At 38.4% G+C, this 16,683-nt stretch overlaps 1 protein-coding gene across 4 annotated transcripts in view; it reads left to right on the top strand.

Moving 5' to 3' along the window:
• Positions 1-16,683, top strand: part of NSRP1 (nuclear speckle splicing regulatory protein 1) — a 72,552-nt gene that overhangs the window by 13,821 nt on the left and 42,048 nt on the right. Inside the window, exon 3 of one of the 4 annotated variants that reach the window (XM_037809342.1) lies at positions 4,392-4,414. The exons of the other annotated variants lie outside the window; for them this stretch is intronic. The gene's annotated coding sequence lies outside the window, so the exon portion shown is untranslated. The remainder of the gene's footprint in view (positions 1-4,391; positions 4,415-16,683) is intronic. 4 annotated transcript variants of the gene reach the window in all.

The following is a 16,683-nucleotide window of genomic DNA, read 5'->3' on the forward strand; positions in this document are numbered from 1 at the left end:
GAATATTTTTATATTTGTACGTTTAGTAGCAGTCATTGGCTACTCCAGTTTTTGCTAAGTTATACACTCCCAGTCTTTATCATCTATCTTTACATCTGGTGTCATACATTCCCCCATCACACCTCTTTTAGCTTTACTCACAGACATCTTTGTTCACTGTGCTTACAATATTGTGCTACCATCAAACAGTATTGTTATCTATTTCTGGATCAGTACAATCAATTCTGCTGAATGTTCTGTAGTCCTTCAGCATCAAATGCCTGATCTCTACCCTCTTTCTGTCTCCTGATAGCATATTTTACCAGCTTTTCATATCTTATTTTTTCATCTCTCTCTTTTTACCCTTCCTGATATACTTCCTGATATACTTTCTACACTCTTTTCCAAACCTCTCTCTCCTGTCTTTTCTATCAGCCTATAGCACTCCCTTTAGTATTTCTTGTAGTGCTGAACTCTTATTCACAGACTCTTTCAGTGTCTGTTTGTCTGAAAATATTGTAATTTCCCTCATTTTTGAAGGGCAGTTTTGCCGGATATAGAATTCTTGGTTGGCAGTTTTTCTCTTTCAGTGTCTTAAATATATCATACCACTGTCTTCTCACCTGCATGGTTTCTGTGGAGAAATCTGTACATAGTCTTATCGAGCTCCCCTTGTATGTGATGGATTGCTTTTTCTCTTGCTGCTTTCAGAATTCTCTCTTTGTCTTTGACATTGGACAATCTCATCAGTAAGTATCTTGGAGTAGGTCTATTGGGATCTGTTCTGTTTGGGGTCCACTATACTTCTTGAACCTCTAAGTTTCTGTCTTTCATAAGAGTAGGGAAATTTTCAGTGAATATTTCTTCTGTTGTTCTTCCTGTCCCTTTTCCCCTCTCTTCTCCTTCTGGGATACTCATAACATGTATATTCGTGCGCTTCATGTTGCTGCTTAGCTCCCCAAGACCCTGCTCGTATTTTTCCATTCTTTTCACCATCTGTTCTTTTGTGTGTATGAATTCAAATGTCTTGTCTTCCAGTTCACTGATCCTTTTTTCTGCCTGTTGAAATCTACTGTTGTATCCCTCCATTGTCTTTTTTGTCTCCATTGTGCCCTTCATTCCCATAAGTTCTGCCATTTGTTTTTTCAAGTTTACGAATTCTTCTTGATGGTCACCCAGTGTCTTCTTTATAGCCTTCATCTCTTTTGCCACATCTTCCCTCAGCTCGCTGAACTGATTTAGGAGATTTGTTTGAACATCTTTAATTAGTTCTTCCCTCAGTTCACTGAATTGATTTAGCATTAGTTGCCTCAACTCCTGAATCTCAGTTGAACTATTAGTTTGTTCCTTTGGCTAGTCCATATTTTTTATTTTTGAGTTTCCTGTTATGGCTCGTTATCTTAAGTTGTCTACGCGTCTGATTTGCTTGAGTAGTTTATTCTGGAGCTCATTTTCACTCTTTTACCTAGGGTTTTGTTGGTTGGCTTTGTTTTCCAACCCTTGGTGTTCAGTTCCACTTATTCTAGACCTCTGACTTAGGTTCTATTTAGTTGATCAGAATTGTTCACCTCTTGTTTTTCTGTTTCTTGCCCTGCCTCTATGTAGCCGTTTTGTGAGAGGGTCTCCTCAGATATGGTCAACCCCAGTCAAGTTTTCCCAGTCTAGAGAGGCCCAGGTCTCAGGAGGAGATGGAATTCCCTTGAGAATAAGACCCTCCTGTGAGGCCTCTAGACTCTGTGCTTTTCCTATCATGTCCAGCCGGTGGCGCTTGCCAGCCCACAGCTCCCCCACCAGTGTAAGGGGGTGCAGTGCCTTTAGTTCTCCTGGTGATTCTGATCTGTCAGGGCGTGGCTGACTGAAGCTGGTTTTTGAATTCCAGCCCCTGGGATTTGAGTTCCCAGAGGGAGGGCTGCCAGTTGAGCTGGACCTCCCTCCACTCTCCCAATCCTGGGAACACTCCAGCTGTTTCCCAGGGGCACTATTTCCTTCTCCCCTCTCCTCTTTGGGGCAACTCCAGCTTAATTCCTTGGTCATCCTGAGTTACCAATTAAAGACTGGGGTAGAGACTTTCTTCAGAAGTGAATCTGGAATTCAAAGAAGTTCTGGGTACTCTGTCTCCCCTCAAGACTAGCCTAGACTTTCATCTTAGGCTGTTTGATAGAAAATAACCACATGTTACTTTAAATTTTTGAGCCACATATGTTAACTTTTAAATTAACAAAAAGAAAAAAAAGAAGTCCCTTTTTAAAGCTGTTCCCCAGCCTGGAAGTTTTGTCAGTGTCAGAATAGAGTGTTTAAAGATGTACTTTGGGCTGTTATCTGGATAATTACTCTCCAACAGCTTTAATTCCGCCTTTGCCAGGGGCTGTTGAAGTGTAAAAAGATAAGGAGTCAGTGAGAAAGGGGAAGGGACAAAAATGTGGAAAATAAAAAGAACAAAAATCGAGCATTTTTGGAGCCAGGGAATTGATGCCCACTTTTATGTGCCCCCTCCCCCTCCTGGAGCCCAGCCCTTCTCTAGCACCCCCAGCTCTAAAAGTTAATTAATTAATTTGTTAATTCTGCAGTTGAGGCTGGGTTGAGCCTCCCTTCTTGTTTCCAGCAGATTGTTGTTTTTTTTCCCCCTTTCAGGGAGCCAGCTGCAAGAAAGTCCACGGGGTCTGGGCAGGGAGGGGCATCAGACCCCTGGTCAGGGGAACTTAAAAATTTTGCTGCGATATCAGCTTTTCCATTTGTTCCAAATTTGTGTACGATGTGTGACTGGTCACTGGAGACCCTGAAAACCCTGTTCCATACACTTCTGGGTAATTACCAGCTGCCCTAGAGGAGAGACTAAATTCCGCAACTCACCACTCCATCATCTTGCCCTGCCCCACTACAGTCAATTTTTGAACATTTTCATTACTACAAAAAATAAGAATAAAAGTAAAAAAGAACACCCCAAACATCCCCTAACCTGCTACCCTCCCCCATTATTCACTTACTTTTTGTCCCCATTTGTCCATACATTGGATACAGGAAGTGTGAGCCACATGTCAAAATCAGCCAGTCACACTGTATAAGCTATATAGTTATATACTCGTGTTCAAGTAACAGGGCTACTGGGTTGCAGTTCAACAGATTCAGGTATTTCCTTCTACCTATTTTAATATGCTAAAAACTAAAAGCGGTATCTATATAATGCATAAGAATAACCTCCAGAATGACCTCTCCTCTCAGCCACTGAAACTTGGTTTCATTTCTCTTCCCTTTTTGGTCCAGAAGGCTTTCTCAGTCCTGCAACACCAGCTCCATTTGCCTTGACTCTTACTGCCTCCTTGTGGACAGGTGTGATGTTAAACAAATTGCTCCTGATTGTTTTCTTTTAATGTCCTGGCACAAAGGGTGTTCACACTGAGCAAGCTCACACTGAGCAAGTTCAGAGCCTTGTCAAATAAAGACAAGCCCTACTTAGGAGTTAGGAGTGGGGCTTTTGGGGTGCTCCAAAGCCATCTTCTTCCTTTAGTGGCTGCTTGCCTGCTGATTTTCACAACTAACTTGATTGCAAGGCTGTTGGTTTTCAAGGTTACCGTGGAACTGGGGAGAGGTGAAAGAAAAGAGGGCAAGTTAAAATGCTACCAAACTCCCTGTTCTTACTGAGATTCAAACTTTTTTTTGTTGTTTTAATAAATATTCCTTAGATTGTTGCAAGATTGTTTGCAGAGTTCTGAAATAGTTGATTTTGTCAATTTTTGCCAGTTTTTAAATTGATTTCATAGAGGAGTGCATTTTTGGAGTTCTTTACTCTGCCATTCCAGAAGTGCTTTGTCCTGCATAATCTTAAGAGCATCATATTTTTGATGTTTCATTCTCTTAATCACTGTATCTACTACATGACAGATTTTAACCATTATAAATATACAAATATGCATATACATCCACAGATAGTGCATGTCTATGTATACCAGATTGCTGTTTCTCAGACTTTCAGAGACAGGAAAGTCATTAAATACATTCATAGGTTTAAGTGAGTATAGGACAGAGTGATTGCCCATAAGTGCAAAGTTTAGTGTTTTATCTAAAAAAAAAAAAAAAATGCAAAATTTACATTCAACACCAATAATATATCTGTAGTTTGCTTTAATGTACAAATAATTTTTAAAATCACTTAACATGGATACTCCAGAAAAATATGCCATGTTTTGCATAAATCATCCTGGCAAAATGAAATTACAACAGAGTACGCTGATTTGAAAAGCATAGGTTTACCCAAGTAGTCTAGGAAGTTTACTCACATTATTGCTGTTTCTTATGGTTGTGAAATGAGGCTGATGGTAGCTGGAGAGTAGATGCACTACAGTCAGAAAAGGTAGGCCTGAGACTGTTTTGCTTTAACTTGGTTCTTTTTTCTTTTCTTTTCTTTCTTTCTACAGAGGGATTTTAATGCGGAGAATTGGTACGTAGGTGATGGAAAACCTGAGAAGCAAAAAGGGGATGGTGAGGCAACCCTAGAGATTGGCAATAACAAGGAGCAGGTAGTGGTAAATGGAGGAGCACAGTGGGGGAGACGGGGCCTGGAGGCCTGGAGACCAGGAACCAGGATCACTTGATGGGAACTAAGCCTGTTAAGAAGGAGCTGAAGCCATAGAGGTGATTTGATTTTAGAGACAAAAGATGGAGAAATTCTCTGGCTTCTCCCTTTTTCCCATCATCCAGTATACCATCTCTTACTGATGGAATCCAGCCAGAAACCAACTGACAAAAGGAGATACAACTTAGTTCTTTATGAATAGAACATAAAACTGTTCTTTAGCATAATTTCTTTACTATAAAAAATCTAGTGAATTCTATCTTGTGTTTTATACTGAGAAGTAAATTTCTTAGTTGAGTATATTATTCAAGTGTTTGTGTGGTTTGGATATATATATTAAAACCTTTTCTTTCAAAATGAATAAACAACTTAAGCAGTAGTAAAACTATCAGTGCTTTGGAAAATAGAGAGAAAGATATTTTATTGCTCCCTTGCTGGGAAGGGCATTGTTTCCAGCAATTCAGCAGAAGACATTTGGAGCCCATATTTAAGATCAGGATTTCCTACTAATGATCCAGCAGAGGGGGCCCTAGCACATGAATTTCTATTTCAATATGTACTAGTATTCAGAGTTAGTTCAAAAATGGGGAAGCACTTTTAATTGTAAGTAGCTTCTTTTTAAAAAATATCAGAACTTACTAGAAATAATTATCATTTTGTTTAAAGGTAGGAGAGATGGCCAGGGGAGGAGAAACAATTTTTATCCTATCTGAGTAAGAACATATTCTTATATTGCAGTCTCATCATAAATGTTGGAGTGGTTTTGCTATCATAGTAATGTGTTTATTCCATTTTCTTCAGTCCCATTGCCACCACCTTCATTACTTTTCTATTGGATTATTTTAATAACTTCCTAACTAGTTACCTTATCACCTATCTCTCCTCAAAGTTATTTCAAATATCTCGTCATATTGTCAGATTGATGTTTCTAAAGCAAGGTTCTAATCACTGTTACTCCCTTGATCCTGAACCCACTTGTATTTAAAATCTAAACTGCTTAGCCCGACACCCAAAAGTCCTCTCTATGCTTTGGCCTCAAAGTGCTGCTTAGCATTTTCTCCTGTTTTCCTCCATGCAAAGTACACTATCATGGTTGTAGTTCCTCATGGCTCTGTTTTCCTTTACACTGGGTATCTTCTCCCCTGCTTCTGCATGTCCAAAATGTAGCCACTTTTCAAAATCTAGTTCAAAGACTACTTCCCTCAAGATCCCTTCTTTGATTTCCCTCACAGGAAATAATCTCTTCGTTTTTCTTACTCTCTGCCCTTCTTATAGTATTTTAGCTGTTTTTTACCTTGTGTTAAAATTATTTGCATATGTGTCTTATCACTGTACTAGAGTATGATGTCCATAAGTTAGTATCAGAGCATCTAGACTGGCTCTTGAGAATGACTGAAATTATCTAACAAGGTGTTTTAGCAGTCTATATCGTAAAGAGCTAGAGTAAATACTTTTAGGTTTTGCAGGCATATGGTGTTGAAACTACCCAGACTTGCCCTCATGGTGTAAAATAGCCATTAGACTGTATGTAAATGATTGAGTGTGATTGTGTTCTAATAAAGCTTTATTTATAAACACTGGTGGTGGATTGGATTTGGTCCATGTTCTGTAATTTGCTGCCCCATAATCAATGCAATTATTCTCAAAAATACATATGATAACCAGTATTTCACAAGTGTTATAAGGTGATTAGTAATTAAAATAAGTTTTTTATCTGTGACATTAAACATGGAACTTCCTTTTAGATGTTTGTCTTTGATAAATACTTGCTCATTTTGCGCTGCATAACAAATTTTCTTTTTAATTTTGGCAATTGAAATACTTATTTCCGATAATAATAGTCTCATGAGATCCAATTTTGCATCATAATTCATATGCCATGAAGAGGCATGATGCATACAACCTGAAAATTGTTAATTTTGGATAAAAATACAAGACTCCTTGACCTCTTTATAAAGGAGTATTGAGTTAAATGAGATAGATAAATTTAATTGAACTGTAGCAAAGATGTCAGATAAAGGGTGGATAATGATGGTAATTGCATTTTGAGTCACTCAGAAACCGCAGTATAGTCCTTTTATAGGATAAGCCATTGATTTTTCTAAGATTTTAAACACTTATAAAAACAGGGTGGTAGTATTACGAGTTTTTTCCTTTTTTTGAAAATTTTATTTTATTGTTATAATTTTGAAAAATAGAAGGAAATGGGTGCTTTTTTTTTTTAATTAAAATTGTTCACAATCTGTCCAACTATCCAAAGATCCAAAGTGTACAATCAGTTTCCCATGGTACCATCATACAGCTGTGCATCCATCACCACAATTATTTTTTTTTCAATTTTTAGAATATTTTCATTACTCCAGAAAAGAAAGAAAGACAAAAAAAGGAAACTCAGATTCTCCCATACCCCGAACCACCCCCCCTCTATTATTGATTCATAGTTTTGGTATAGTACATTGTTACTGTTGATGAAAGAATGTTAAAATACTACTAACTGTAGTATATAGTTTGCAATAGGTATATTTTTTTTCCTATATGCCCCTCTATTATTAACTTCTAGTTATAGTGTCATACATTTGTTTTAGTTCATGAGAGGGATTTCTGATATTTGTACAGTTAGTCACAGACATTGTCCACCACAAGATTTACTGTTTATACATTCCCATCTTTTAACCTCCAGCTTCCCTTCTGGTGACATATGTGACTCTGAGCTTCCCCTTTCCACCACCTTTGCACACCATTCAGTACTGTTGGTTATTCTCACAATGTGCTGCCATCACCTCTGTCCATTTCCAAACGTTTAAGTTCACCCTAGTTGAAAATTCTGCTCATAATAAGCAACCATTCCCCATTCTTTACCCTCATTCTCTATCCTGGTAACTTATATTTCATGTCTCTGAGTTTACATATTAGTTCATATCAGTGAGACCCTGCAATATTTATCTTTATGTATTTGTCTTATTTCAATCAATAGAATGCCCTCAAGTTTTCTTCATCAATCCATTTTTTTAAAGACAGTTTTGTTCACACCCCATACATTCCATCCTAACTAAACAATTGTTGGTTCCCTGTATAGACAAGTATTTATGTATTCAGCACCATTGCCACTATCTATGTAGGGACATCTCTGTTTCTTCCACAAAGAAGGAGGAAGAGTCAAAGAAGGCAGAGAGACAAAAGAAAAAAAGAGAGAAAAACAAAAAAACAAAAACAAAAACAAACATGACAGAAAGTAACAAACGGAAAGATAGCATTAACCTAAAGTAGAATACAGAGTCAGACATCACAAATGCCAGGAGTCCCATACCCTTCCCCTATGTGTCCCCACCCCCATATGCATTTAGCTTAGGTATGTTGCCTATGTTATATTAAAGGAAGCATAATAAAAATGCATTGACTGTATTTTCCCCCCAATCCCACCCTATTTTTAACACCTTGCAATGTTGACATTCATTTGTTCTACCTTATATAAAAACATATTTGTACCTTTTATTACAATTGTTGAGCACCCTAGGTTTAGCTGAGTTCTGCAGTCCCTAGTCTTTATCTTTCCTCTTTCATTCTGGTGTCCTGCGTGGTCCTAACCTTCTTTTTTCAACCATACTCACGGTCATCTTTGTTCAGTGTACTTAATTGTTTTCCAAACCTTAATTGTTTTCCAAACCTCTCTCTCCTTTTCCTTTCATCTGCAGTGCTTCCTTTAGTGTTTCCTGTAGAGCAGATATCTTGTTCACAAACTCTGTCATTGTCTGTCAGAGAATATTTTAAGTTCTCCCTCATATTGGAGGCTTTCTACACTGAGCCGAAAAAGAGACAGAAAGCCCCCTTCAGGGCCAGTCCGTAGCCACCCTCTGGCTCTCCAAAGTCAGTTGTCATTAAAAGCCCTTCTGCTTGTTGAGGATTCATAGCTTGTGTTGAGCAGTCCATGCTTGTTAATTAAAACCCTAGTTGGAGCTCAGCTGAGCTATACTTGCTTGCTGGGAGAGTGCTGCTCTCTAGCACCGTGAGGCTTTGCACTTCGCCTGATACAGGATTCTTGGTTCGTTGTTTTTCTCTTTCAGTATCTTAAATATATTACCCCACTTCCTTCTTGCCTCCATGGTTTCTATTGAGAAATCCACACATAGTTTTATCAAGCTTCCTTTGTATGTGATGGATCGCTTTTCTCTTGCTGCTTGCAGGATTCTCTCTTTGTCTTTGACGTTTGATAATCTGATTATTAAGTGTCTTGGCATAGGCCCATTTGGATCTATTCTGTTTGGGGTACGCTGTCCTCCTTGGATCCGTAATTTTATGTCTTTTATAAAAGATGGGAAATTTTCATTGATTATTTCCTCTATTATTGCTTCTGCCCCTTTTCCCTTCTCTTCTCCTTCTGGGACACGAATGACACATACATTCCTGCTTTTCGTTTTGTCCTTAAGTTCCTGGAGACGTTGCTCATATTTTTCCGTTCTTTCCCCTATCTGTTCTTTTGTGTATAGACTTTCAGGTACCTTGTTCTCCAGTTCCTGAGTATTTTCTTCTGTCTCTTGAGATCTGCTGTTGTATATTTCCATTGTGTCTTTTGTCTCTTGTGTTGTGCCTTTCATTTCCATAAATTCTGCCAGTTTTTTTTTCAAACTTTTGATTTCTGCCTTATATATGCCCAGTGTTTTCATTAGATGCTTCTGATTTAGTATTAGTTGTTTAAATTCCTGTATCTCAGTTGAAGTGTAAGTTTGTTCCTTTGACTGGGCCATAACTTCGTTTTTCTTAGTGTAGGTTGTAGTTTTCTGTTGTCTAGACATCTGGTTTCCTTGGTTACCCCAATCAGGTTTTCCCAGACCAGAACGGGCTCAGGTCTCAGATGGAGGCAATAGTATCACGTCTCCCTTAGGGTGTGTCTTAGAAGATTGGTACACCTGTGAGGCCTCAAGTCACTGCTTTTCTGCCCAGCAGGTGGCACCTGTCAGCCTGTAGCTCCAGACTGGTGTAAGGAGGTGCAGCCCATGGCTGTTTTCTCCCAGGCTCTGAGGTCTTGTTCTGAATAGAAAGTGGGTAGTAGAGCTTGGCACCACCTTCTTACTCCTGGGGAAGATACACCCCCCCCCCCCCAGGGAGAGGTCATTAGCATTTGAATAGTCTTTCTGCCTGTGCTGTCTCCTCCCTTGTCTGGGTCAGAGTGCTGGGAACTGAAAATGACTGAGGCTTTCTACACTGAGCCGAAAAAGAGACAGAAAGCCCCCTTCAGGGCCAGTCCACAGCCACCCTCTGGCTCTCCAAAGTCAGCTGTCATTAAAAGCCTCTGTCTGCTTGTTGAGGATTCATAGCTTGTATTGAGCAGTCCACGCTTGTTAATTAAAACCCTAGTTGGAGCTCAACTGAGCTACATTCGCTTGCTGGGAGAGCACTGCTCTCTAGCACTGTGAGGCTTTGCAGTTTGGGCCATGGAGGGAGGCTTGGATCCATGGTTTTTACCTACAGATTTTATGCTGCGATCGGGCATTCCTCCCAATTCCGGTTGGTGTATGATGAGTGGATGGTCACATTTGTCCCCTGTAGTTATTCCAGATTATTTAATAGTTGTTCCTGGTTGTTTATTAGTTGTTCAGGGGGACAAACTAGCTTCCACTCCTCTCTATGCCGCCATCTTCTTGTGTCTCCCTAAAATGGGTGCTTTTGAAAAAAGATAACCAGGATTGTATATTCCAAAAATTAGAAACATTAGCAAGTTACTGGATTACAATAACACATTTTCATGGCTTTCACTGTTTCTTGTGTGTGTGTGTGTGTGTGTGTGTTCCATTAAAACTTTACAAAAAAATAGGTGGCGGGCTAACTTTGGCTCACAGAGTGTACCCGTATTACAGAAGATGGGAAAAACATATTGGGGATAACTGATAGTTTCTGCTCTACCAGATAATAGAGATATGAGCAATACTGACTGGTAATTTTCCCCCTCCTTTTTTTTTTCTTTAATTCAGTTTTATTGAGGTATATTCACATACCATACAGTCATCCATTTTATACAGTCAGCTCTTCACAGTACCATCATATAGTTGTGCATTCATCATCCCTTTCACCATTTCTTAATCTTTCTTCACTTAATTCAAATCTTTTAAAAACATTTTCTGGAGAAGTAAAGTAGTCTTCAAAGGTCCATTTTCTCTAATGAAAAACTAATCGTATTTTAGCTGGAACTTTGTTTGGCTTGGTGGTTTTTAGAAAGTAAAAATTTTAATCCGTTTTAACATTTTAGTATATCCAAACTAATAAAGTGTTTCCATTTTGTTTCATCCACAATGACTAGATAATTTCCTATTTCCTTGGATATAGTCTGGTTATAATTCACATGAAGTGAGTTTTATATTCACATCCCAGAATTTGTGAAAATATCAGGAATTAGGTTCTTTCAGTGGTGGCTAAAAATTTCTGAACTCTTCTCGTATACTATTAAAATGTATTCCTAGTATATTCATAATACTGAATATATTTAATAGCAGTATAAGCAGTGAGGGATTTAAAGTAATCACGTGGTTTTGCTAAAAATTCATCCCTCAGTCTCCTGTCTAGGAGTGAAACAAGTGAAAAAGCAAGAGGTGCGAAAAGGAGGGCACTAAATGATAGAATTGTCTTGGGAGTGGGAAGGATGGCAAGAAGATTCTATTTACCTTATTTTATCCCCAAGTAGGATGAGAGCAATACAGAAGGAGCTGAGAGAACAACTGATTATTAAAGTGGAAGAAGATAGGAATTTTGCTCATTCCTGGGAAGAGAAATGTGGTATTAATCATGAGTCCTTTTAGACATGTAAAGTTGCTTGGTGAATCTTTAAATCTATGTGCTTTTACTCAAATCTACTTATTTTGGCACATGGGCACATTCTTTTTTAAAAATATTTTTTTGTTGTGAAGTATGCACAAGCAGAAAAGCACACATAATGTACAGGCAGATACTTTGAATCTTTTGCTCATTTAATAACTGTTACATCACCATTAATTATGAAATCTTAGGTCTTATGATCAGTCACTCAATAAATGCATACTGATGGTTTTCCAGACAATGTTCAAGATACTGGAGTTTAAGGAAAAAAAATAATTGGATATGATTTCTGCCTTTTAGACATCCTAGAGTAATTGAAAAGACAGAAAAAGCTAATTTTGATACTGTTTAGTAATTTATTAGTGTGTGTGGCATGTTATTGAGAAACAAGCAGATTGCTATTAGTGAAATAAAATATGAGAAAGTTTGCCAGGTAAAAAATTGGGTAAGGGTTTATTAGGAAGTGTGAACAACATGTGTAAAGGCATGGGGTCCTGAAGGGCAAGGTGTCTTTCATGAAAATTGAGAAGTTTGACTGGTTGATGAGTAGATTGCATGCGGTGACAGAGGGACAGGAGGATTAAACCCAATAGGAAGACAAGACCATTGAAATACTCCAGGTGGGAGTAATCTGAACTAAAGTGTGTGGACATTAGAGCTGGAGAAGGGAGATTAGATTGAAAGATATTTGTAAATTGCATTGAAAGATTTGGGAGACTGACTGGAATTGAGAGTAGAGAAAGGAGTTGAAAATTATTCCTTTTACAAAATAACTTGCAAGACTGAGTGGATGGTGTTACATCAACCATGGCTGAAAGTATAGATGGGAGATTAAGTTTGAAGTGAAGGAGTAAGGTGGGAGTAGAAGATAGTGTTAAGATGTGGACACTGTCTAGGTACAGCAATGCAACATTCATTCAAAATTCGTGTAGCGTTTGTCCCATCGAAGAAGTATGTGCAAAAGCATAGGCGTATGAAGGAGCAAGACAACTAACGAACGATAGTCTTTGTGACTGCAGTGCAGGGTTGTGAGGGAGTGTTGGACTGTGAAAATGGAAAAGTAGATGTAGACCTAGATCAAAAGTAAGTAGATGAAGCCATGCTAAAGAACTTGATTTTGAATGGTAATGGCAGGATGGAGACATCACATTTGCATTTTAAGAAGTGACTCTCCTCTGATTACCTGTGAAGTATGGCACTGAGGGTAGGAAGATGAGTTAGGAAATTAGAAATATGATTATGGAACTCAGAGGGGGATTGGGCTAGAGAAAGGTTTGGCAAACTGGCATGTGGGACAAATGCAGTGCACACCATTTTTGTTTGGCCTGCAAACTGAGAGTTATTTTTATATTTTTAAATGGTTGGAAAAAATAAGGGAGTATTTCTTGGCACATGAAATTCAAATCTCAGTACCTAGTAAAGTTTTAGTGGAACATAGTCATATTCATTTGTTTACATATTGTTTATGGCTGTTTTTGTGCTACAGCAGCAGAGTTGAGTAGTTATGACAGAGATTCTATAGCCCACAAAGCCTGAAATATTTACTAGTGTCTGTAGAGAAAATGTTTGCTGATCTCTTGTTTTGAGATACTAATTTGAGTAGCTGTAGCATACGTGCTAAATAAGTCATACAAGTGTATAAGATTAGCCAAAGATGGCATTCTGGGAAGGGAACACAAGCATTTAAGAGACAAGGAAGAGAGGAAGAGCCACTATTGAAGGAGGGCTACAGGCAGTGATTGAAGAGGTAGAGTGGAAACCAGAGAATGGTATCTTGCCTGGAAGCCTCAAAGAGAAAGTATTTCAGAGTTTTGAAGTCTGTAAAAAGTTCACCAGGAAACAATATTAAATGTAGGCCATTTTGTGATCTTTGAGATAATAAATTCAGTAGATCGGTTGGGAACATTTCAGGAAGTAGATATAGTCTGAAGGTGTTTGTAGTTGAAGGAAATGAAGCAGGAGAGGTAGGTGCAGGGAAAATTTTGTTTGGAAGTGGGAGAAGGAATTGGAGGAGAGGGAGTAAAGAAAGAGAGAAGAGGTAATTGAGGAATTAGATGGGGGGGATAGGAGTTAATGCTTATTAAGAGATGAGAGATATGGCCTTAGATGATAAATAAATAAACTCTTTCATTTATTCATTGTATATTTATTGAGTACCTAATATGTTCCACACTCTGGTACTACAACTGTGAACATGGCTAATATGGTCTTTGTCCTCACAGAGCTTAATATTCTAAAAGAGGAAATAAGCATGGAACAACTAATTATACATTGGTGATATAATAATAACTGTGACAAATGCCAGCATCATCTCTTCTTAGCTTGACTGCTGCAGCCTCTGAACTGGTCTTTGTTGGATCTCTGTCCGCCTCCTATCCATTTTGGTTAGTCTAGCTAAAGGTTAACCTTTACAAAGAACCAACTTACAGTTTCATTCATCTTCTCTGTTGTTTTTCTGTCCTCTATTTCATTTATTTTTGCTCTAATTTTGCTTTGGGTTCAGTTTCCTCTTCTAATTCGCTAAGTGGAAAATTAGGCTATCGATTTGACATCTTTTTTAGGGGTTTACAGATACAGATTTTTCTCTGTGTACTGCTTAGCTGTATCCCATATGTTGTGTTTTCATTTTCATTCATCTCAAAGTATTTTCTAATTTCCTTTGTGATTTATTCTTGGACTTGATCATTTAGAAATGTGTTAATTTCCATATATTGGTGAATTTCCCAAATTTCTTCCTGTTATTGATTTCTAATATCATTCCACTGTGGTCAGAAAGCATACTTCATAGATTTCAATCCTTTTTTTTCCATCCAGGTTTTTTTGTTTCTTTTTTTTTTTTTAAATAGATTATGCCGGTTTGAAACTGTTATGTACCTCAGGAAAGACTATGTTCTTTAATGCAGTCTTGTAGGGGGCAGACTTACTATGGGTGGGATCTTTTGAATAGGTTGTTTCCATGGAGTGACCCACCCAACTGTGGGTGAGACCTTTTTTTAAAAAAAAAAAAATTCAGTTTTATTGAGATATATTCACATACCATGCAATCATCCACAGTGTACAATCATTTGTTCACAGTGCCGTCATATCATGCATTCATCACCACAATCAATTTTGGGACATTTTTCTTACTCCAAAAAAATAAAAATAAAAATAAAAAAGAACACCTAAAGCATTCCATTCCCCCCATCCAACCCTATTTTTCATTTAATTTTTGTCCCCATTTTTCTACTCATTTGTCCATATACTGGATAAAGGGAGTGTGAGCCACAAGGTTTTCACAGTCACATGGTCACACTGTGTAATAAGCTACGTAGTTACACAGTCGTCTTCAAGAATCAAGGCTACTGGGTTGCAGTTCAACAGTTTCAGGTATTTCCTTCTAGCTATTCCAGTACACTAAAAATGGATATCCATAGAGCACATAAGAATGCCCTCCAAAGTGACCTCTTGACTTCATTTGAAATCTCAGCCACTGAAAGTTTATTTTGTTTCATTTTTCTTCCCCCTTTTGGTCAAGAAGATTTTCTCAATTCCACAATGCCAGGTCCAGGCTCATTCCTCAGAGTCATGTTCCGCATTGCCAGGGAGATTTATACTCCTGGGAGCCATGTCCCATGTAGTGGGTTGGGCAATGAGTTCACCTGCCGAGTGGGCTTAGAGGCCACATCTGAGCAACAAAGAGATTCTCTGGGGGAGAGTCTTAGGCACAATTATAGGTAGGCTTATTCTCTCCTTTGCAGTAACAAGCTTCATAAGGGCAAGTCCCAATATCGAGGGCTTGGCCTACTAAATTGGTAGTCCTCAATGTTTGTAAGAATATCAGTAATAACCCAAGTGGGAAAGTCCAGCATTTCCACATTTTCCCCCAGTTCCTCAGGGGGTCCCTGCAAATACATTTTTATTCTTTGCGCAGATTACTTTGGTATGTATGAGGATTTTACACTAACCTGTACAAACCTACCAGAACTCACTTCCTTTTCAAAGTTCCATGTAATTATGGTGTTTAAATAAACTGTACAAGTTAAATTATTTAGTGTGCTACAGAAAATATAGATCCAGCACCAAATAAACATCTCTTCCCTTCGTGTCACACAGAAGTTGAAGTTTTAAAACAAAGTCAATATCGTCCTTTACCCTTTGGCCTGATTTGTCTTAGTCCTAACCAGATTCACTTCATTCATATCTCTAATTGAAGTCTGAACTCCTTTTCGGCTTTTTTTAACAGTGGCTGTGTGAAGTAATACTGACATTCATAGCTGCTGGACTCTAGCTCTGAGTCTCAGGTGTCACACAGATACCCAAAGTTCCAGAGACCGACCAGGTTATACACAAAGAGCTCAGCATCTCAGAATTTGGAGATAACTATTACAATTCAAGAATAGATGTGATTGCTGTAAGAGTTTACAATCCAGGGACCATTACAGTTAGCCTTCCCCTGATAACCTGTGCTCTAAGACTCAATTCTCAGTGTTTGTGCATTATAGTTAATCTATATTAGTGATGCATTATTATATTTGTCCTTCTGTTTCTGGCATACTTCACTCAAAATGCTGTCCTCAGGATCCATTCACCTAGTTACATGTCTCACAACTTCATTCCTTCTTGCAACTGCTCAGTATTCTATTACATGCATACTGCCTCCATAAACACCAATGTGCAAATGTCCATTCATGCTCCAGATCTTCTAAGTATATACCCCGTAATGAGGTTGCAGGACCTTATGGCACTGTGAGCGAACCTTTTGATTAGATTATTTCCATGGAGGTGTGACCCCCCTCCACCCTATTCACTGTAGTCCTTAAGAGAGCCCAAGAGCTGACACAGATGCTGACACATGGAGATACAGACAGAAGGATGTTTGGAGATGCTAAACTAAGAGAAGCCCGGAGTTTGCCCTGGGGAAGCTAAGGGAGGACCCCCAGATGCTTAGAGAGAAACATCCTGAGAGAATAAGCAAGGATGCAAGGAGCTGAGAGAGACAGAAGCCCAGAGACATTTTGGAGAAAGCCATTTTGAAACCAGAACCCAGAAGAACCAGCAGATGCCAGCCACATGCCTTCCCAGCTGACAAGAGGTGTTCTAGACTCCATCAGCCTTTCTTCAATGACAGTCTCCTTTTGTTGATGCCTTAGTTTGAATACTTTTATGGCCTTAGAACTGTAAATTTGTAACCTAATAAATCCCTTTTATAAAGGCCAATTCATTTCTGGTATTTTTCATAATGGCAGCTTTAGCAAACTGGAACACAGTTTTTTGTTTTTTGTTTTTTTTTTTTTTAATTCTGTTAACATATGTATACCCCCAGATTTCCCCTTGTAACCACTTTCAGT

Source organism: Choloepus didactylus, chromosome 18 (assembly GCF_015220235.1).
Source record: "Choloepus didactylus isolate mChoDid1 chromosome 18, mChoDid1.pri, whole genome shotgun sequence".
Lineage (NCBI taxonomy): Eukaryota > Metazoa > Chordata > Mammalia > Pilosa > Megalonychidae > Choloepus > Choloepus didactylus.